Genomic DNA, 24,456 nt, shown 5'->3' on the forward strand with positions numbered 1-24,456 from the left:
GTAACTAACGCCAAGGTGAAAAAAATTCATCATATGCATGATTTCCTAATGTCTGGACTGTCTACCTTCCAACCAGGCAGGAACTTACACTACTGCCTTTCTATCACCAAATATTTCCATAGCTCCAGGAGAAGTCCATGTTTCTCCTCATTATTAAGCCTTAAATTGGTAATGTTTAATCACAGTGTTTCCTCTTGCCTCCAGGCTGTAAATCTACAAATGCTAAAGATTTAGGTCTAACTCTACCTATCACTGAGGTACAGATAATGCAATAATACTTTAAAACAGAGTTGTCTTTGATACCCTAACCACAACAGAACAATGCAAAACATGTGCCCTTTTTATTATATTATATATAGTTATATATTTTATATTTATATGTGCTGATTTCATATTTCACACAGTGAAACTTAGTAGAATTAATTGATAATTTGACAAATAAATTGATAATTATTTATTCCAATAAAGAGAATTAGAATACAAATAATTAGGTTTAGAATACAAACTAGAATATAAAAAGTATCAATGTAATGTCTTCACTATAAACTTGTGATACCTTCTAAGTGTTCTTGTTCTTCTGAATTCACATGGTAAAAAAAAAAATGTTGATTTCCTCTAAAGTATAAGGAATTTTACTCTGCTGCTCTGTTTATTGTTTCAACTCGCTTGTTCCAAACTGTTTTTTCTCCATATTTCTGAAGCATACCTATTGATTATACCCAAATTTTTCTGATATTATGTATACAAGATATTATCTTCTGCAAGATGTATGGGTCCTAGGATCCCATGTCCCAGTTACCCGCATCATCATATAACAGGGTCAAGACTTCTCAACTAGGCCCAGGCAACATGCCAACAGAAATAATTGAAGAGCCATGTCAATTTCTCATTTCCAATAATATTTCAGGGCCCCAATTCCTTGAGAAGCAGGAATTAGCAGTAAGCAATAGTGAAATGCAAGTCAACTTAAAATGAAGGATGAGACCACAAAATCTATGAGAAAGTACTGCAATTCAAACTTTCGGTTTACAGATGACTAGCCCATAGGAGTGAACAAGATCACAAAGTGTCACAAGACTATTTTTAATACCCCTTCCCTAATGATTAATGAACGATTTCAGTCCAGCATAAGTGGGCCTGAAAAATAGCTCCTGGAAGGATAGATTCACAATTGGTCTATAAAGGTCAGGAAAACTTGAATTAGAGGTCAAATGTAATTCAGAAAAAAATTAATTGAGAATATCCTTAGTGCTTGATAACACTGTGATATGTACAAGTTGCCATGTCGAAAACAAACTTTACAACTTGGGTGCGGGAGAGGGGAGGGAAGATTGGGTCGGGGCGCAGGGGGAGGATGCTAAAGGATGAGAAGTGGAAACAAAGGAGGAGGCTACAATGCTTGATAAGAAATGTACTCATTATCTTCCCCACGTAATTGTAACCCCTCTGTACAGTATTTTCACAATAAAAAAAAATACACTGGTACTTCAGTAAAACTTGGTTCTGTGGTATAAAAATGTTGTCATTCTCAAAATATTTAATCTCCTGAAAGTGTATTCTTTTTCAAATAATCTTTGAAAAATCAAATTCGCAAACCAGGTACTAGTGGCTCACGCATGTAATCCTAAATACTCAGGAGGCTGAGATTTGAGGATCACGGTTCAAAGCCAGCCCAGGCAGGAAAGTCCGTTAAACTCTTATCTCCAATAAATCACTCGAATATCAGAAGTGGCACTGTGGCTCAAGTGATAGAGTGCTTGCCTTGAGCTGAAGAACACAGGGACAGTGCCCAAGCCCAGAGTTCAAGCCCCACGAACTACCAAAAAAAAAAATCACATTCGCCAAAATAACATTTGACAAATAAATGATACTTAGTGGCAATAGAGTTACAATAGAGGTACAATAGAGTTGATTTACTTACCCAGCACTAATGCCAATCAGGTTCAACCATTCATTAAACTGTAGAAATAGTACCACCCACCATTTGTGTTATTCATTAGGTGCCTTTCAAATTTGTTAAATGTATCAGCCTCCCATATTTCAAACCCAAACGTTAGATAATAAAGTAAATTTCGTCATTTAATAAGGTACATTTTAAAAAGTCACAAATAGTTGCCTTATCATATGTTATTTTATGTTTTTCCTATCTGTCTAACATAGTAAATCTTGAATATGGGTACTCATCAGAGATGTGACAAACATAAAATCTGTCTTCTATTTCTATCATATTCCTCTATAATAGTAAATTTTAATTTTCTTTTTTTCAAAACTTAAATATACTACAAAATATTATCCCATGTAAAATAAAATAATCACACACCCTTGCACAAAGCCATTTATAAAAATTGGTTGTTTGGAATACATTCTAAACCATTTTTAAACTTTCTTGTTGACTAACGATTAATCTTCTAAATGGATGAGAATTAAATCATGTCTAGGTGCTTCACGCCTCCAGTCTTGCAAATTATTATTGCAGATGAATGAATTATGGAAATATAAGCTGACATAAGTTCAAGTATATGCAGGATTGAAACTCCATGGAATGTATATAAACCTTTCAAACTATCAACAGAGAGTTTAACAGAATGACTATCAGGAAGTTGAAGCTAGAGAGGAATAATTGTAAATACATAGAATGAATGAAAAATGGAACAAGGGGCAAGCACAGCTAGAATATCAATGTACACAAGTGATAAGGAAGTGGTAAATCTGAAATACATCTTGTAGAAGGAGTTGGTTGACTATGATAGAAGGAGTGAAATCTGATCCAGGAGCATTGGACAATTAGATGGACATATTTAATTGTAACACACTTGCACAACCTTTTGAAATTCAGTTTAAAAACACACAAAAATTATAACCAAACAGCAATCTCTAGAGAGTATGAATATGACCTCTCAAAATTTTAAGCAGTTAATGAAGGGCAGTATTAAGAAAAGCAAACAAAACTATTAAAAGAGGGCAGTTTGGGGTAGGGGAGAAATTTGAACAGATTTGAATAGATTGTCTCAGGTTATAAATAACCTATATCTGCTGCAAATGTTATCTTCCTTCTGCGAGTTCTCTCTGAACTGGATACTCCACTCCTGAGCCACACTTGATAGCTTGTGAAGATAGAATGCAAGAGAAAAGATCAAGAACCCATTACTCTGCTGGAAAGAAAACAATTCTCTATGTTTTCTTTCATCTCTCTTCACTACTCTTTCTTCATACTTTTAAGTCAATTAATTTTGAATTATATATTTCCTTCTTTATTCTGGAAAAGTAATTGGTGAAAGTAATTCACTAAATATTATTTGCAATTTTTTTTATCATGCTGTTTACTTGTTCAAGGGAGTCCATTAAACTTCACCCCTGCATTTGGTTGCCATAAGAACCCAACATTGATGTTAATCAGGACAAACTGTAATGTAAAACTTTGTCTTCAAAAAAACCAGTCCAAGAAACTGTGATCACAAATGTTTGGATATCCGTTTTTCTTTTTTTCTTTTGCCTTGAAAGTCTTCTTGTGTCGGGCTGGGAAGGTGGCTCAGTGGTGGAGTGCTTGCCTTGCATGCTTGCTGCCCCGAGTTCGATTTCTCAGGACCATATAAGCAAAAAGAAAAAAACCAGAAGTGGCATTGTGGCTCAAGTGGTAGAGCACTAGCTTTGAGCTGAAGAGCTGAGGGACAACGCCCAAGCCCAGAGTTCAAGTCCCACGACCGGACCCAAAAAAAAAAAAAAAAAAGAAAGTCTTCTTGTGTCTAAAGTGCCCACAAACATAAGTACTCCAACACTTTTTGGTTCAATCACGTCTAACCTCAAAGATATCCTTTGCTAATAAGATGCTTAGAGGAAACTGCAGAATACTCCACTTTTATCTTCTCTCTTAAGACTCTCCTTAGATACCATATCAGAAACAGTGAAGTTATTCTTTGCAAAATTATTTCAATAGATTATTTTTCTCTTAGTCTTGCATTTGGTCAACAAGATATATGGAAGAGAATAAAGTTAAAGCACCCATACCTTGGATGACAGTGTCTGTTACAAAGGACAATGCTTCTATGTCCTATTTCTATGTCCTCCTCTTAGCTCTTGCCTGATTTCCGATTAATCACAGCTTCTTGGCTCCAAGTCTAGTGAAGGTGAAGGACTCTAAGACCTCCCCCACTGCTACATCTTCATGGTTTCTCCTTTAAAACTCTTTTAAGTTGCCTCCATTGGATGTGGGATTTATTTTCATGTCTTCATTCAATCAGTTCTGCATTGTAGTGAGCCAAATCTGTAAAATCACTTTAGGTAGCAAAAATATTACAATCTATATCAAAAAGTTTTGGCCTGCCTCCACTGTTGAAGCCAATTTGCTTAGCTAGGGCTTCTAAGAACACTCTTTTCTTACTTTTTCCATGTGGTCAATTCTTTTCTGATCCCAAAACTTTTTGGCTTATGTAACAAGAGAAGTATTCACTATCTCATTTTAATAAGGATTTATATTTGTGAGCCACTTAGAAATGTGAAATCACTGGTTTGAAGTATCCAATCAGAATTTTTTCTGTGTTTCAACGATTCACGTGCAAAGAAATTGTGGAAAGTATTACAAACAAAAAGTGTAAACCCAATAGCTTTTTTCATTGTGGAGGGCACTTTCTCCCTAAATATTTTGACCTAAATTATCTTTTTCAGAGGATTACTGTTTGGTAATTAAAGGTCAATTCACAAATTTTGATGTCTTTTTTTTTTTAAGAAATTTGAATTAAATTGCACTATAACCTCATTTCACACAGTGAGAGAATATTTCCTGGGTAAGGACAGTTTTCAAGGAAAGCTACAGGATTTACAGCAAGGTTTCTGAGGTTTGTTTGTTTAGTGTGAAAATGAGCCATCTTCACTCACATTGCTCCCTTTCCACTAAGTCTCCATGGATTTCTTTGCATGAAAGCCTATTTTCCCAGGCAATTTTAAATTTTCTTAATAGGCTACGTTGTTTAAAAGTTTGAACAATTAAAATTTATGTATCATATTTTTAAAACTCTTTTGAAATTCCTTTATCAAAACCGCAAATTCACCAATCCTAATTCCACCTTTACCATCAAAAACAGTTAACATGTTGTTTTCACGATATAGTGTCCATGCAACTATTATTTTCCAGTGGCTTCGTTATGCATATATATGACCATATAAGCTGATGTTGAACAAAATGAACTCCAAGATATGGAATCAGAGAATTTTATTTGCGGTTGTTGTTTTTTATGTATTATGTGATTTCTATTTTCTTTGGTTTTTCCCCTTTGGTTTATCCTTTGCTGTATTTGATTTTGGTACCCTGTGTATTGTGTATACATTTACCTTAATTAGGGAAGGGAAGAGGAACATCACAATGCTGACACAAATGACAAAGGTCAAACCAATGCATTAGCAATACTCACAAGACAATATGTTGGAAATATACATTACAACTTGTGAGGGGGTACGTAGGTGAAGGAAAATTTTGAGAAAAGTGAGGGAGGGGGTAACAAGTTTGAAAAGTTATGTATTCACTATCTTACAATCACTGTAACCTGACTGTACATCACTTTGACAATAAAATTATATTTAAAAAATAAGCTGCATAAAATAAAATTTCACTGTATTGGTATAGTTAACATTATTTTTTATATAGTAAAATTAAAAAAATCAATACTATTTGGCATCTAATTTAATTACCCTTTCTTTATCAGAAGGTCGTCAACTTGAATGTTATCCAACTAGACAATATTTTCACAATATATTTGCATATTTTGGAAAAAAATAAATTTAGCACTTCACACACATAAAACCAAAAACAATTTACTTCTATGGAAACCCATAACTTTTAAAATTAAATAAGTTGTGAGGACAGAATATATGTGTTCTTCAAAATTCCTATGACTAATAACTACTCATTTTCAGATTCTGAACATTCCATACCTGAGAGATTCAAAACAGTACTTGTTTTCATGTTATATAATTCTGCCATGGATGCAGATTCCAATGGGGTGTTACACATTGAGAAGTCAACAGAAAAATAGCCACATTCTTGTAGAGGATAAAACTATGAAGCATCTGTAATAATTCTTCAAGAGTAAGCAATCCCAAGCTTTATGCCATAAAGTCATCCTAGCCCAACAGTTTCCAACTTGTAAGGTGCACCTTAAAATTCCCTTATTTCACATCATGAATAGCTTATCTGTACTGTGAAAAATACTGCATCTCTGGTATTGTGATGCCTTCCTTGTTCTGCAAAGAACACCACAATAAACTCAGTTGCATCAATTTTCCCCCAGTGGTATTCTTGAGATCAGAACTCTTGCAAATATTATTTATATTTATACTTTTTAACTATCATAGATATTCAGGATACTAAGATCAGATGATTATGGTTCAAAGGCCATCCAGGCATGAAGGTCCCTTAGAATCTTATCTCCAATAAACTTCTCAGAAAAAGCCAGACACAAGTGGCACTGAGGTTGAAGTGGTAGGGCAGGAGCCTTGAGCTCAGAGACACTGTCAAGGCCCAGAGTTAAAGTCCAATAAAACAAAAACAAAAATTGGGCTGTGAAGGTGGCTCAGTGGTAGAGCAATTGCCTTGCATGCATGAGGCCCTGGGTTCGATTCCTCAGCACCACATAAGCAAAAAGAAATAAAGCCGGAAGGGACGCTGTGGCTTAAGTGGTAGAGTGCTAGCCTTGAGCTGGAGAGCTGAGGGACAGCATCCAGGCCCAGAGTTCAGGCCTCACGACCTGAACCCCCCAAAAAAAAAAACTAAAAATTAACCCAAATCTAGCAATTTTCTCATTGTATACAGAGGCACATAATTAAGGAAATTGCTTCCAGTGTAACATATAAGTAGAAGAAAGAAGATGTCACACAATTATTCTCTTCATACCATGTTATACCAAATCCTCAAAAAGTGTTTTTTTTATTTATAAATTAATATCATCCATTCGTTGGCAACTCTGTCTAGATTATTCACATTATCATTTTATACATGAACTGTTGGAATGATCTATTAACTAAGTTCTAATTATAACTCTCTTGAAAGAATATTCTAGGCAAATTGAATGCCAGAATCATTTGTGAATTTGTCAGTTAAAACCTCTACTTAAAAAGAATTTTGTAGTATCCAATAGAATATGGAACTACAAAAAGAAACAATTTATTTTGAATCTAAATTCTAATTTTGCAAGGTCCACAAAGTCCTACATTAGAAGAACTGTGCTATTTCTCCGGGCTTAAGTTTTGTAAAACTTCATCATTTCTTTGGCATCCAACAGAATGACGCTTACTTACTTTTTCAAATTTTGGATGGGAATTATGAGCTATTTTGCATCTAAGAATATTCTGTAATGAAGAGAGATTTAAAACACAACTGAGGATTATATATTAGTTGCATTTCAACTGGAAACTTCACTACTCAAAACATAATGACAAAATTAGCCCAAACTTCCAACTGTGTATTTCTTTCTTGTAATTTGGTTTGTTTTATTGAGACAAAATTATACTACCTGGTCCAAGGAAGGTATCACTATGTAATTCCACTCTCTAATCTCCGGTCTTAGTCTGAGTGCTAGAATTCCAGGCTTGTATCACATTGCCCTGCCATAGATTGTTGGTTTATTTAATCTAGAAACACACTAGCAATTCTGAACTTCTCTGATGATCTTATCCATTGACTGCTCAGATTGTTTATGTACAGTTTTGAAAGATGTTCTAACATTTGACACAGGATATGAACATTTTCAGATGCACCTGCAGGGGTCTCTGATTCATTCCTCCATGGATCTGATCCCTTTGATAATGAATTCTTGACTTTCTTACTATCTCTGGTCCCTACCTATATAATAGTCTCAAACTTTTTTGAAGAAAGTTCACTAGAGGACTTTTTAATATTAAAATTTACCACTTGATTCTAGTATTACTCAGGACATATTTTCTATTGCTTTGTAACTTTTCTACATATTCGGAGAGTTGTTTCATTTGTGTATTCGTGGGTGCACATATAAGTGCCTCTGTGTGTATGCGTATGTTTGTATGTATGTATGCAAAAGCCTCAAGCTCTTATTCAACAATCTTGCTCATGAGTGGTATTCCATCACTTGAACTGTTCTTCCAATGCAGATTTGGCTGTTAATTATAGATAGTGTCTCAAAGATTGTTCTGCCCAGGCGGGATGCAAACTGAACTTCCCAGACTCCTTTACATTCTTAAGTTTTACTTTTCCAAGAGTATCAACTTTTAAACTACAAACATTTTTGTGAGTGTTAAGTCTAACCTGTAGCCCAGATTTTTAACTCAAGAATTCATATAAAGGTAGATGAACATACACATTACATATGCTGAATGTACACTGTTAGAAATGTGATCTTAAGCTGGGTGGCGGTGAGATCTGAGGATTGAGGTTCAAAGACAGTAAGAAAGTCCCAGAGACTCTTTTGTCTAATTAACTACAAGAAAACTGGAAGTGGCACTGTGGCTCAAGTGGTAGAGCACTAGCCTGGAGCTGAATAGCAGAGGGACAGCGCCCAGGGTTCAAGTGCCATGACCAAAAACAACAACAACAACTATATATATATAAAGGAAATAAAAAGAAATATGATCTTTGCCTCCAGGTTCATTGCTAGTATAATCCCTGCTCTTTCAAGATGGATGTTTTTTCCAGTTAAGTCCATTCTCTTATATCTGAATTGCATGGAACCAGAATCATACTTCTATTCTACTTTTTACAAATTTGCACGATTGGAAGTGTGATTTAGAAAGGGAGTGGCCTCATACTTCATGTTCCCACTTGGGGAAACTTAAAGTCATATTTGGGCTTTTTGTTGGTCATGGGACTGGAACCCAGGGGTTCACGCATGGTAAGCAATCACCGTACCATGAAGCCACATTCCCAGAGCTCTAAATGACTTTCTTAAGATGGTATTATATTTTCATTCCATAACTATGTATCATAAATTTGGCCAGTTGCTAGAAAAGGACATAGAAAACAATATTAAGTTCAATAAGGCTGGATGGACAATGAGTAACTGTCACGGTCTAGCCAGGGCACAGAGGGGCTTACCTCATAGGGCTGGTTCAACAGGCTGAGTAAGACAGTTGCTGACCCACAGCCCACCTCCAGAATGAGAGGGCCACCTTGGGTTCCAGCCACATGGGGACACTGGGCCACCTATTCAGTCCCCATTCAACCAGTTCCTGAGAGACAGAGAGACAGAGAGAGAGAGAGAGAGAAAGAGAGAGAGAGAGAGAGAAAGAAAGAAAGAAAGAAAGAAAGAAAGGAAGAAAGAAAGAAAGAAAGAAAGAAAGAAAGAAAGAAAGAAAGAAAGAAAGAAAGAAAGAAAGAAAGAAAGAAAGTCAAAATTACAATTAAGCTGGGTGCCAGTGGCTCAGGACTATAATCCTAACTAAGAGGCTGAGATATGATGAACATGGTTCATAGCCAGCCCAGCCAGGAACGTCCATGAGACCCTTAATCTCCAAAGAACCACCAGAAAACTGGAAGTGGCACTGGGGCTCAAGTGGTAGAGTGCTAGTCTTGAGCTGAGAAGCTCGAAGACATCACCCAGGCCCAGAGTTCAAGCCCCACGATTGACAAGAATTGGACTTCCCACCACAAGAAGTTTGCTGAATACCACACATTTTCCTAGGGACCATGGCAAAGAAGTCAGGCTGAGCTTTCTGTCAACTGAAGGGCATGAGTTGGTCACCTGGCTTCTCCGTGCCTCATTTTCCCCAGGTACATAACTGAACACAGGGAAGGATCTCCTTCCTCATAGGAATAGGATAAGGATGAAAGAGAACCGTGTTTTGTTTCATAAACATGTACATGTCACAGGAATAATAACAGGCCTCATCTGAGCCCTTTCCCAGTTATCTTACTGTCGTATGCTCACAATATTGCCAAGAACCGTATCTGACAGCCGCTCCTTCTGTGCCTGGCCCTGCTCCAGAGATCCCTCTGTATTGATCCCTTGTTTCCTCACAACTGTCCCAAGATGAGCCTGAGGTACAATGGTGGAGGCTCAACCCAGAGCTTTATGACTGCTGTAAACTAAGTTTGGGACAATCATCTAAACTGATGACTGAGCATGGCGCTATATGTCTACCATCCCAACTAAGGAGGACCGGGCCTCGTGGTGCACACCTGTCACAGATAGGAGGACCACGATCCAGCCCAGCCTATGCACATATTGAGTGAGTCTCTATTTCGGAAATGCTCAAGACAGAAAGGCTTGGCTGCCGTGGTAGAAAACCTGACTGGCAAGCGTAAGGCCTTGAGTTCAAACCCTAATACACCAAAAAGAACAAGAGTCCCGGTGGCAGAGGCTCATGTCTATAATCCTAGCTACTCAGGAGGCTGAGATATGAAGATCACAGCAAAAAATTTAAAATAGGTTTGGCCTCACCCATCAGAAGTCATAATGAGAAAACCCGGAGTCTGACTTATGCTGGTGCACTCCATACCAGCAGGGCTCACATCCTTAGTAAGTGCTGGCCATGCTTTCTGTCCCCCTGGGAAGCCAACCCCTGTGGGCCCCATACTCAGGTCCTACCAAGCTCCAGCTGCCACCAACCAGGCCCAAAGGAGTAGACAGCTCCAAGGCACACAGGTCCCTTGGTCTTATAATATAATATTGCTGAGTCCCCTTCAAGTTTCTAACACTTCCAGGTCCCCAGACCTCAGTCACAAAGCCCATGCATCCCCCAAATGTAGCAAGCAGAAGTTACCAAAGGACCACACCTCCTCATTACAATCCACTTCTACACACACACACACACACACACACACACACACACACACAAATCCAGACCAGTGACAGAAGACTCGTCCATGCAGCACCTGCAATTTTCCAAATGATCACTCACCTGAGCACAGTCAGGTTATACAAGGAGGAGGATGTTATATCTCTCTCTCTCCTTCTCTCTCTCTCATGCACACACACACACACACACACACACACACACACACACACACAGAGTCTCAGAGAAGTGCCTCTCCAGAGTTGTTGGTTCCTCATCTGGGACAATGTGCAAGCTGGAGCACAGGAGTTCCCTTAGAAGAATCAGGGGTTCCCACCCAAGTGGAGCATCACTCTAATGATGCAGCAGCACCACACACACACACACACACACACACACACACACACACACACACACACACAGACTCAGAGCAGTGCCTCTCCAGAGTTTGTTGGTTCCTCATCTGGGACAATGTACAAGCTAGAGCACGGGGGTTCCCTTGGAGTAATTAGGAGCTCCCACCCAAGGGGAGCACCACTCTAATGATGCAGCATACCCTGCCTATCACTTTCTCCAAGGCCAGACCCTTGACTCCCCATTCACCAAAAGCATAGGCCAGGACGCTGGGTGAAGGAGTTCTGAGACAAGTGGCTCCTCAGAGCCAGGAGAGGAAACAAGCAGGGGATCATGGTGACCCCAGAGGGGTATCTGACATGAGGTGGGGGCGGTATTGGGGATATGGATGGGGTCCTAAAGGATACATACATGGATTTAGTCCCTACATACAGCCTGCATGCTTCTGGTCCACATGGCAGATTCTTGGGAAGGACAAGGAGACCAGATGGACTGGGAGCACCAGCAGAAACTGGCAGAGCTGGGAAATGTGATCACTCTGTGAGAACAGTTGAGAGTTGGGGGAGGGGACAGGCTGGGTGTATGTGTATGTGTGTTGGGGGGGGGTGTTCCTCCCAATATTTACATTCTGCCTTGACCCCCAGCACTCTCACTTCCCTAATGGGCTCTTCTGGGACCCTCTCTTCAGGTGAAAGGGTGACCGAGCACAGAGGACAAGGGCTCACACAGCAAGAGAGACCTGCATCCAGTGCCCCCAACCCCAGAAAAAGAAAAGACCCAAGAAGGCAGGTGTGAAGGTGCTACTCCTCACCTCTGACTAAAGCCACCAGGTTCCCAACAGGAAGATGAAGGGTGCAGATAGGTGGCTGTGTGGCTCCCAGTGCTCCAGTCCAGGGCCTCTGTGGTGCCCCCTCCTCACCCATCCCTGAATCTCCCTGTTTCTTGGGACACTGGCAACTAGGGGTGGGGGTGGGATACACTGGTCAACACCCACTCCCACCCTTGGGGCACATTTGTGGCACAGCCCTGGCCAGACTGTAGGGCATGGGGGATCCGGAGATCCAGTCTGGAGGGGGAGGATCACATGGTTTGGGGGTCATAGGGTATGGGCCCAGGAGGAGGTCATTCACTTGTGCTGCTGGGAGAAGCTTTTGGAGGCAGCTCCGGGTGGGTTTGAGCAGCAAAGGCAGTAGCATGGCAAACAAATACTCAGGCCTGGAGCAGAGACAGGGGGGGCTGGACCAGGTTGGGGCCACAAGCCTGCCTGTGGAGTGCCATCACCTGAGGACTCCAAGAGGTGCCATGGGTCCAAGCAAACAGTGCTCGGTTTGAAATGCAGTGCCGTGTGGAATGCTAAAGGGGACCCGTGAGTGGGCAGGTGCATGGCAGTGCTGAGCAAGGCCTTTCCTCCTATGGCTTGAGTCTCTTGATCACCACTCAGCCACCTCTACCTTCCTCAACTGTTGGTAGTGGTGTCAACCAACAGAGGAATTCCAGTGCTATCAAGCAGCATGGAATGTGGGTGTGACCACCATTCTTATATCCCATTGGTCAGAAAGAACCATGAAAGAATGGGAGTGTGGCCGGAATCCTGTGATACAGGCAGAATGGGCAGAGTGAAGATGACAGTGGCTTCCTCAGCCCCTTTCCCAGGGAACTCTGTCTACTAATTCAGTTGGGGACAAGAGAGTGACTGGTCTTAGATTGTTGTGTATGTCTGTTTGTTGCCAGTCCTGGACCTTAAACTCAGGACCTGGGCACAGTCTGTAAGCTGCTTTTGTTCAAGACTAGCCCTCTACCATTGGAGCCACACAGCTCTACTTCTGACTTTGTTGGTATTGAAGTTGGACAGGGGTCTCAAGGACTTTCCTGCCTAGGGTGAGTTTGAACATGATCCTCCTATCACAGCATTGTAAGTATCAAGGAGGACTGCTGAGAGCCGCTGGTGCCTGCCAAATCATTGGTCTTGCTGATGTTCTGGCACAGACCTGAGTTCCCTATCTTCGGGTTGAAGTGGTGGGAGCTGGAGCCCACAGTAAGAATCCTGGTCTTGCCACCTCCAAATGGCAGGAGAACCTAAGAAACTCATTCTTATCCATAAGATTACCATTGGAATGTGATCAATGTCAAGATTGAATGAGTAGTTCTTGAATGATTCTAGGATCAAATTATACACAATTATATCCTAGGACACTGATCAATTTTAGTTAATAATTCATTAAGCATTTCAACAATCACATTAATTAAATGGAGGCAGAATGAATTACCTAAGAATTTGACCTCACATAATATAAAGATGCAATATTTTCTGCCAGAATTGGAATTAGAACTCATTGTCTTGGTAACTTTGTTGCACTGTGTGGGAAGGGGAAGCTTGCCTCCTTAAAGTCAGGAAATTCAAGTCTGTTCCTTAGGCCTGAATTAGATCCCCAGCACTAAAATACATCCTATTCATGTATATTTTAAATATATGATTAATATTCATATACATATGTTCAATCCCTATTACACTCAGTATACTTACTCTTTTTTGTCTTTTCTTGTATTGATAATTTATTTTATTGACTATTATGACACATAGAACATCGATTACATTGATTACATAGGATTATATGTCTGCATATGTATTCCACTTTATACTTGACACCCAGGACTTTCACAGAAAAGGAAAAAAAATGTGTCACTATCAGCTTCTTACGCCACGATTAATGGTTTGGGAGTCCTGGCATCTGAACTCATGGCCTACAAGGCCAAATTCATGAATGGGTGAGTGTCAACACGCCATCCTGGGGCAAATTGAGCTGACAGGCAGTTCCCAGGACCTGAGATCAAGCCCCAGGGGTTGACAAAATATGAACAGATTGACATGCGGATGACAGTACACTAATAAATCTATATGTTTATATAGTGCCAGAGATGTCTATACATTATTCAGTTATATAGACGACATTTCTACAAATTATGGGGTATTTATTATGCCTCCATGTAAATAATGTTATTGTTTTCATCCTTAATGAACTATTAACTAAATCAGTGTCTTGAAATTATTGCATTCCTGCAAATAATAGTATTCTTTTAATGCTTCATAAATATTAAATAAAATCAATCAGCTTACTCAAATCATCTCGTCTAATTTTATAGGAGAATCATTCACGTTCAACTCCTTCAACCTGACATTGAAAACATTCCTATGGGTGGGAACGAGTCTCTTAGTATCTCATGCCATTGGTAGGTGTCAGGACTGGGATTTGAAATCAGGGCCTATGTTGCCACGTGGTCCTATGGCTTCCCCGATAGTCCACCAGCCTTCAGCAATGCAAGGTAAAATATCCTTTGCAACAGTGTCATTCGGACCCAGGAGGGTCACCTCACAAAGAAAGAAAATATAAAAAGGCCATCTCCACATTGTTCCTGTGATTTTTTTTTCTCTTCAAGGCCTAGGGATCTAGGATCCCAGGATCAGCTGTGGGTCCAGTGGCTGCACCCCAGCTTAGGGTGATCGAAGCTGAAGCAGAGTTGCCAGGACCCGAGTTCAAGGAACGCTCTGGGAAAAAATAAAATAAAATAAATTTAGCTCCCTGGCTTGCAATTCCCACCATTTATTCTGCCAGGTTTTGGATTTGAACTAAGGGTCTGGGTAAATCTGCAGTGGATGAAGGGGAAGCTCACCGTATTGAAGATAAGAGTTTCAGGCCTGTTCACTAGGCCTGAATTCAAGCCCCAGCCTTTGAAAACCTACTGTTTATATAAAGATAGGCTTTGTACTTACCTATAGATGTTCAGTCCATACAAGTTTGGTGTGGTTGTTCCTTGTATTTATTGTTGTATTCATTTATTTACCATTGATTTTACTGAAGATGATGACACCCATTCCGTTTATTACATTAATGACATCCTATAACATAGCATCTAGAGTTGTAGAAGTGTTCTCCATCATGCCTGACACCCAGGACTCTCAGAGAAAAGGAAAACAAATTTCACACTCAGCTTCTTACTCCATGATCCAATTGTTGGTAGTGCTGGAATCTGAACTCAGGGCCTAGCAGCACTAATTGGCAAATAGGCCAATGTGAACACACCATCCTGTGAGCAACTAAGAAGGAAGGCCATTCCCAGGATATGACATTGATCCCCACGGTCGGCCACAATAGTTATAAATTCATTGTTTAAATATAGGATCTATATTTATATATGTATGTGTGGAAAGCATCTCGTGTTCTGTGTACTTCTTATTTTGTGTCTTATCCATGGAGGTATTGTGTATTTTACTGAGTATGGTAACAGATATAACAGTGTTTACATGGATGACAACCTATTTCCATGTCCATACTGTTTCTAATGCTTTCTCCATCCTAGTTGAGACACAGGATATTCGCAAGTCAGGAAAATAGCTGAATCGATTGGCTTCTCAAATCAGGATTCATATTTTCGCTGTGTTGGGATTTCAACTCAGAGCCTAGCAGACCCAATTGAGGACAGGGTCAAGGTGAGGACACAGGTCTGTGAGCAATGAAGGTGATAGGCCATTCCCAGGACCTGACATCGAGTGCCAGGGAGAGCCAGATAGTCATAAATTCATAATTTAAATATAGGATCTATATTTACATAAATGTGTGCGCAGCATCTTGCATTCAGTGCACTTCTCCTTATTTTGTTCCTAATTCATGGAGGTATTGTGTATTTTATTGGTGACAGGTATAACTGTGCTGACATGGATTACAACCTGTTCCCATGGTTATAGGGTTGCCTATGCATTCATTTTCCATCCTAGTTGAGACCCAGAACTTTCACAGGAGAGGAAAACATTTGCAACGACTGGCTTCTGACATTAGGATGAAACTTTTGTCAGTGATGGGATGTGAATTTGGGTCTGGGTAGCTCTGTTGAACTGTGATGGAAGGGGAAGCTCACCATCCTTGAAGACTAGAATGTCAGGCCTGGTCCCGGGCCTGATTTGAAGCCCCAGCATTGGACAAAATAACAAGCCCATCTTTTTTAAACATAGGATCTCTCTTTATCTACAGGTATGTTATGCAACTTGCATTCAGTGTAGTTATTCTTTTTATTTTGTGTCTTATTCATGGATGTATTGTATGTTTTATTGAGTATGATGACAGATATAACTGTGCTCACATGGATGTCAACTTATTCCCATGGCTATAGAGTTGCCTATATAGTATACCCCATCTGCGCTGATACCAAGGACTTTACCAAGACAGGAAAACAGATTGATCAATTGGCTTCTCACATCAGGGTGAAGCTTTTGGCAGTGCTAAGAATTGAACTCAAGGCTTAGCAGGCCCAATTGGTTAATAGGACATGGTGAGCATAACATCCTGTGAGCCACTAAGGAGCTTGGCCATTCCCAGGACCTGAGATCGATCCCCCCAGGGTGGGGGCCAATATAGTCATAAATTCCCAATTTAAACAGAGGACCTCTATTTCCATACATGGGTGGGCAGGACCTTGCATTCTGTGTAGTCATTCTCATTATTTTGCCTTATTCATTCATGTGATGTATATTTTCTTGAGCATAAAATGACAAATATAACTGTGTTGGGCTGGGAAGTTGACTCAGTGGTCGATCGCTTGCCTTGCATGCATGAGGCCCTGGGTTCGAATCCTCAGCACCACATATGAAGAAAAAGCTGGAAGTGGTGCTGTGGCTCAAGTACTAGAGTGCTAACTTGACTTGAGCTAAATAAGCTCAAGGGACAGTGCTCAGGCCCAGAGTTAAGGCCCACGACTGGAACGCTCCCACCCTCAAAAAAAAAAAAGAGAGAAAGAAAAAGAAAAAAAAATAACTGTGTTGACCTGGATGACAATCTATTCACATAATTACAGAGTTGCCTATGCATTCTCCATCTTAGCTGAGACCCAGAACATGCACAGCACAGAAAAAAAAGGTGCAAAGACTGGCTTCTCACATCAGGGTGAATTCTTGGCAGTGCTGGGATTTGAACTTGAGGCCTAGGAGGCCCAACTGGCCAATGGGTCCACGTGCGCACTCCAGCCTGTGAGCCATGAAGGAGCTGGGCGGTTCCCAGAAACTGAGATCAAGCCCCAGGGAGGCCACAATAGACATCAATGCATCATTGAAACATGGGATGTATATTCACATCTGTGTGTGGACTGCATCGATCATTTAGTGTAGTTATTCTCTCTATTTTGTATGCTATTCATGGATGTAGTGCGTATTTTCTTGAGTACATGATGACAGGTATAATTGCGCTGACATGGATGACTACCAGTTCCCATGGCCACAGAGTAACCCATGCATTCTCCATCCTAGCTGAGACCCGAACTTGCACAGAAAAGGAAAACATGTGCAACGATTGGCTTCTGATATCAGGATGATTCTTTTGGCAGTGTTGAGGTCTGAACTCAGGGCCTAGCAGGCCCAAGAGGTGAATGGGTCCACATGAGCACACCAGCATGTGAGCCACTAAGGAGCTAGGCTGTTCCTGGACCTGAGATTGAGCCCCCAGGTGGGGGTAGGGGGAGGGGGTACAGCAGTCATCCATTCATAAGCTGAAGATAGTATGCAAATAAGTACATATATAGAGAGAGAGTAGGAGAGATGGCCACCTGTGATGGAATTGAATCTACTGTGTGACTACCGATTTTTGGATCTTTCCTGATGCCTCCGTTTCACAACTGATGATTATTGTCATGCTTCATCAAATCTTCATTGCAAATAAGCAATACCCCATGATTCTTGCCTATCATTTCCTACTCCCATCACGCATAAACTACTGATTCAAAGATGACATCAATCACATTCCATAGCTCTTCCTAGGTCCATAAACTAATATCTCGGGATCTCCCTCCATACCATCTTAGTATGGTGGCTGAATTCAAGCCTCAGGCCTGGAAAACAAATACTTATATACATTTTAAAGATAGCACTTATAATTCCATACGGATGTTCAGTCGATATCGTGTTTAGTGTGATTATTCATTTTATTTCTTGTTTTATTCATTTATTTACCATTTATGTTATTGACTCTGATGACACCTATACCATTTATTATATTGTTTATATCCTATCACATAGCATCTAGATTTTTAGATGTGTTCTCCATCATGCCTGAAACGTAGGGCTCTCCCAGAAAAGGAAAACATGTGTCACACTCGGCTTCTTAATTCAAGATTCTATTTTCACAGTGCTAGGATATGAACTCAGGGCCTAGCAGGCCCAATTCATGAATGGGTGAGTGTGAGCCTGGCAGCATCTAGCCAATGAAGCTGTCAGGTGGTTCCCAGGTGCTGAGATTGAGCCCCAGGTTTGGCCAAAACAGTGATACATGGTAAAAAGTGTCAGAGCCGACTATGTATTATTAAATGACATCTACTACTTTCCTACCAACTCTTAGGTGTTTATTATACTTCCATTGAAGGAATATTATTCTTTTCATGCTTAATAAACTATTAATTAAGATCAATCAGCATCCTAGGATTCTTGCATCCAATTTTAGACTAAACCAATACACAAACTACTCTTTCAATCCATATCCTATGCGTAGGAATGAGTCTCTTGGGATCTCCACCACTGGTAGGTGTCAGGACAGGGATTTGAACCTGGGGCTTATGTTGACAGATGGGCCTATGGCTTCCCTGATAGCCCGCCAGCCTTCAGCAATGACAGGTCAGGTCCACTTTGCAGCTGTGTCATTCAGAACCAGTAGGAGCACCCTGCAAAGAAAAAAAATTATAAACCCCTCCAACCCTCTGCAGCTCACTACTTTTGGTGCTGTTCCAGTTTTTTTTCTTCCTGCAAGCCCTCTTGGCTTGGGATCCCAGGATTGGTTATGGGTCCAGAGGCTGCAGCCCAGCCTAGGGATATCAAAGCTTAGGCAGTGTTGCCATGATCTGAGTTCAAGACCACTGGTTGGCAAAAAAGAACAAACAAACAAATAAATAAATTATTTAACTAAATTAAAAAAATAAAGCTACCTGATTTGGAATTTCTGCTATTTTTATTTCCTATCCTGGGATTTGAACTCAGGTTCTTGGTAAGTCCATACCAATGTGAGGGAAGGTGCAGAGTCACCACTACTTTAGTTCAAACCACGTGCCAAGCCAAAATTAAAAAATTAAGTCACTGATCTTGGCAGGGGGAGGTAGTTTTGGAGATGGGAGGGAAGGGATAGTAGGGGGAAAACAATGGAAGAGGCAACAATGCTCAATAGGAAATGTACTCATTATTTTGCTCATATAACTGCAACCCTCTGTACATCATTTTTACAATAAACATCATACAAAAAATAAACAATGTAGTGCTCAGAGAAGCACTTTAGGGGTAAAGGAAAGATGTCTGAGTAGCTATACAAAATTCTACACTGCTATTTTTTTTGAAATGTTCAGTATTGAACTGAATAAACATAACTGCTTTCATTAAAAAAATTGTCTCTGTCTTGGAAATGGGGCCAGTATTTCTGCTATTGCTGGAATTTGATCTCACATTCCAGGTAACGCTTTTGCACCATGGGTAAAGGCAAAATTTACTGTCCTTGAGGAAAACAAATTCAGGCTAGAGTTCCCAAGGCTTGCAGTAAGGCCCTGCAATTGAAAAATATTTATGATATATACTTACATATGTATGTTTATTACATATTACGATTATTGTCATTGTTTTTTATTTATTTTATTTATTTATTCATTGTTTAATGTATTTAGTATTATTACATACATATTTATTACATTTTGTACATCTATTATAAAATTATATACAATAATTTAGGACATTGAGTCATTTTTCATTAATGCCTTATTAAGTGTTGAAACATGAGACATAATTAAATGGAGGCATTTGTCACAGTCATCACATGTTTAGAGTCTGTCCCAAGTATGAGCTTTGTCTTATTCATCTTTGGACAACTTCCCACAGGGATTTCTTTAAATGATTTATACTCAGAGGCTTTTTCTTGAGGATAGGCAAGTTGAGGGATAAAATAGTAAGAGTGAAGCTGGGAATGTGGCTTATAGGTAGAGAGCTTGCTCAGCATGCATGAATGCCAGGGTTTAAATCCTCAGTGCCACATACTCAGAAAAAGCCAGAAGCTGTGGAATGGCTCAAGTGGTAGAGTGCTATTCTTGAGAAAAAGAAGCTCAGAGACAGTACCCCGGGCCTACGTTCAAGCCCCAGAACTGGCAAAAACAAGAGGCCAGATGCCGGTGCCTCACACCTACAACCCTAGCTAATCAGGAGGCTGAGACCTCAAGACCACAGTTCAAAGACAGCCTAGGCAAGGAAAGCCTGTTCAACTCTTACCTCCAATGAACCACCAAAAGACCCCATGTGGAGCTGTGACTCAAGTGGTAGAGTGTTCACCTTGAGCTAAAGGGCTTAGGGATAGTGTTAGGAATAGAGTTAGGGATAGAGTTCGAGATACATACCTGGAAAAAATGTGAGGGTTAATCAAATTACTTTTCCTATTTGTTAATTATGAAAACATTTTCTGGAAAATGAATGCTGGTGTACACCAGAATTGGAATGAGAGCTCAATGTTCAAGTATTGAAGATCTATATGCTCAGGCTATCTGTCTCTAGGATTATAACCTTGTGTGCTACAGGGTTCTGAAAGGTCAAATGTTGAAAGGGTTAATATGCTCCCCAAGCCCTTTATGGTGAGCAGATGGCTTGTATTTTCAATGTCATCACAGTTCTGAACTTAGCAGAGCAACATAAGCTCATGCTTGTCACCCTTGCTTAGGAGTCTGAGGTCTGAGGATCACAGGGTGAAGACAGCCAGGGCAGGAATGTCTATGAGGCTCTGACTTCCACTTCACCACAGACAAAGCAGAAAGGGACTCATGTGGCAGAGTGCTAGCCTTGAGCCAAAGGAGCCCAGGCAAAGAGCCTAGATCCACAATTCAAGCCCAAAGACCTGAAAAAATTAAAAGCAAAGGACAGAAAAAGAAGGAAAAAGACAGCAACTCCCTTTGGGTTTGATCAATCTATTTCTAGGAGCTAACAGGACAAGCACCAAAGAACGACATGGACTAGGAAAGCAGGCTGAGTTCAATGTTCAAGTGTAGCAGATCCATCTGCCCAGCCACTCACGTGAATTATAATCATCTTGTGTCCTCCAGTGGGCTTCCAAAAGGTCACATGTTCAAGAATTCCTGGGTTTCCCTTGCTGATGAGAAGTTACTTGCACTCTAAATGTTCTTAGAGTTCTCAAGCTATAGAAGCAGGGGAAAGAAACATCATTGACCCATCCTGGGTATAAATGAAGTTCTCAGGATCCAAGACCTAGCCCAGTTAGCAGGAAGAACTCCAATGTAACTCTGTATTTGAAGGACTGGAAACAGTTTCAAGAAAACAGGCTAGGTGCAGAGACCTAGGCCTGCAGGATTAGGAGGCAGAATGTACACACTCAACAGGGAAGTGAGCTGCAAAACCACTTCATTCGTTCCAGGCACAGCCAGCAATGGGGGCAAACCTGAAACATTTGTTAAAGGATCAGGCTTTTCTCAGCTTCCTCAAACAATGACTAACCTTCCTCCCTCAGGTGAAGAGAGCCTCAGGCTATCTTTAAGTTACCAATAGAGAGCCAGTTTAGTGAGGGAGAGGGGAGGAATAGAGTAGAAAAGCCCTGCTCTCTGGTCTTAGGGAGTGGGTTTTTTACTCTCCATCTGTCAGATTTGAAGGCCCTTCTTCTACCTCTGCCAGTCCATTCTTCTTCCTTCATTCTCCACATCATTAAAGTAAATCCCCAGTCCAAGGAGAGACAGGGCCCTTTCTCTTCTGCCTCCAAGCACCTGCGTTAGAACCTGGCTCTGCCCTCTTGACTCTGGGGCCCTCCCCTGCCTTAGAAGTGGGAGAGAGACAGTTTTCCTGTTCTGTGGTTATGTGAAGGTGATGCTGGTGTCCTGGCACACTGCAGAAGGCCTCATGGTTGGGAAGTGTTCCCTTCTTTCCTACTGACATCCAAGACCAGACTCACCTATCATATTTCTATCTATCTATCTATCTATCTATCTATCTATCTATCTATCTATCTATCTATCTATCTATCTATCTATCTATCTATCTATCTATCTATCTATCTATCTATCTATCTATCTATCTATCTATCTATCTATCTATCTATCTATCTATCTATCTATCTATTTAATCTATCTATCTATCTGTCTGTCTATCTGTCTATCTATCTGTCTATCTGTCTATCTATCTGTCTATCTGTCTATCTGTTTGTCTATCTGTCTATCTATCTGTCTATCTATCTGTCTATCTATGTATCTATCTATGTATCTATCTATGTATCTATGTATCTATGTGTCTGTCTGTCTGTCTGTCTGTCTGCCTGCCGGTCTGTCTGTCTGTCTGTCTGTCTGTCTGTCTATCTATCTATCTATCTGTCTATCTATCTATCTATCTATCTATCTTTCTATCTATCTATCTATCTATCTATCTATCTATCTATCTATCTATCTGTCTGTCTGTCTGTCTGTCTGTCTGTCTGTCTGTCTGTCTGTCTGTCTGTCTGTCTGCCTGCCTGCCTGTCTGTCTGTCTGTCTGTCTGTCTGTCTGTCTATCTATCTGTCTGTCTGTCTGTCTGTCTGCCTATCTATCTATCTATCTATCTATCTATCTATCTATCTATCTATCTATCTATCTATCTATCTATCTATCTATCTATCTATCTGTCTGTCTGTCTGTCTGTCTGTCTGTCTGTCTGTCTGTCTGTCTGTCTGTCTGTCTGTCTGTCTGCCTGTCTGTCTGCTTGTCTGTCTGTCAGTCTATCTATCAATCTATCTATCTATCTATCTATCTATCTATCTATCTATCTATCTATCTATCTATCTATCTATCTATCTATCTATCTATCTGTCTATCTATCTATCTATCTATCTATCTACCTACCTACCTACCTACCACCTACCTGGTATCTCTTTGGCAGTTCTTGGGCCGAACTCAAGGCCTAGGCACTGTCTCTAGCATTCTGCAACTTGAGTCACAGCACCAATTCTGGCTTTTTCTGTGTATGTGCTACTGAGGAATCAAACCCAGGGCTTCTTGCATGCTAGGCAAACACTCTCTCACTAATCCACATTCCCAGCCCCCTCATCTTTTTCTTAATGGTAGTTTTTACATAAGTACCCTGCCATTTTTCATCCCCAAGTTAATTTTTCTGAATACCTGTTATAAATATGAATCCTGATCTTCTCTTCCCCTGCCTGATTTGTGACTGTTCCTGCGTTGGCTTCATAATAAAATGTAAATAAAGGCTGCTGAGAGCTTAAGTGTGCATCATATAAGGATGCAGGTGTGGAGCCCTGGAAGAGAAAAGCGATGGGCTTGAAATGAAGAGAATGGTGTAGTATGCCCAACAAGCATATCTGAAAAACAAATCAGTAAGTAAAAGCAGAAGCATTGCCTATGGTCTGTTTTCACTCAGGGAAGTAATATACAAACATAAGTTGGTAGGAGGACATTGATACAAAACTTGACCTTCTCTTTTTGATTTTTTTGTTGGCATCCCAGGGCTTAAACACAGGGCCCAATGCAATGAGCTGTTTTGCTCAAGGCTGAGGCTCTACCACCGCCAGAGTTCCACGTCCAGCCATCTGGTTGATAATTGGACATAAGCGCCTCCCAGGCTTTCCTGCCTGCTCTGGACAGTATCTCCTGCTTGGCTTTCTCTCTCAAAGCTGGAGCTCTACCCTCTGGGCCACTGCTCCACTTCTGGTTTTCTGGTGGTTTATTGGAGATAAGAGGCTCACATACTTTCCTGCTCAGGCTGGCTTTGAATGGTTATCTCCTGAGGAGGATTTAAGCACCTTTCCTTAGGGATTCGCTGACATGCCACTCCACAAAACCTTTAGTCTAAATCTTGAGAGGAACTAGAGAAAAACAGAAACAAGAAGATGCTTCTAGTGTGTTCTAGATACTTAAGGGTGTAGACAAAACATTCATAATTATTAGGTCATTTTATACACAAAAGGAGCAATGCAGACAGTCTGAAATTCGCTCAAGGTTTCAGTCCTTTCGTCCTGAGACAGTAAATTCACTGCAGCTCAATGCTAAGTGACCGAACTGGCATGTCCTGTGGACATTTGCTCCAAAATCCTGGGACACTCATTTCTCATTTTTGGCTTCAAACCTGTGGCCAGAGGAGAAGATAAGGAGAGAAAATTCTTCTCAGAGAAAGCAGCTATAAAGGACATTGGGTAGTTTACTTATAAATTCAAACCATTGGAATGACCCTGTTAAGAAGTCAGATGTACAGAGTAAAAATGAAGAAGAAAAGAAAGGCAGGTGCCAGTGGCTGCTGACTGTAATCCCAGCTCCTCAGAAGGCTAAGATGTATAGAATCTTATTTTGAATCCAGCCAGTGTAGGAAAGTTGACAATATTATA

The sequence above is a fragment of the Dipodomys spectabilis genome, unplaced genomic scaffold (assembly GCF_019054845.1).
Source record: "Dipodomys spectabilis isolate Male_0828 unplaced genomic scaffold, ASM1905484v1 ptg000070l, whole genome shotgun sequence".
Lineage (NCBI taxonomy): Eukaryota > Metazoa > Chordata > Mammalia > Rodentia > Heteromyidae > Dipodomys > Dipodomys spectabilis.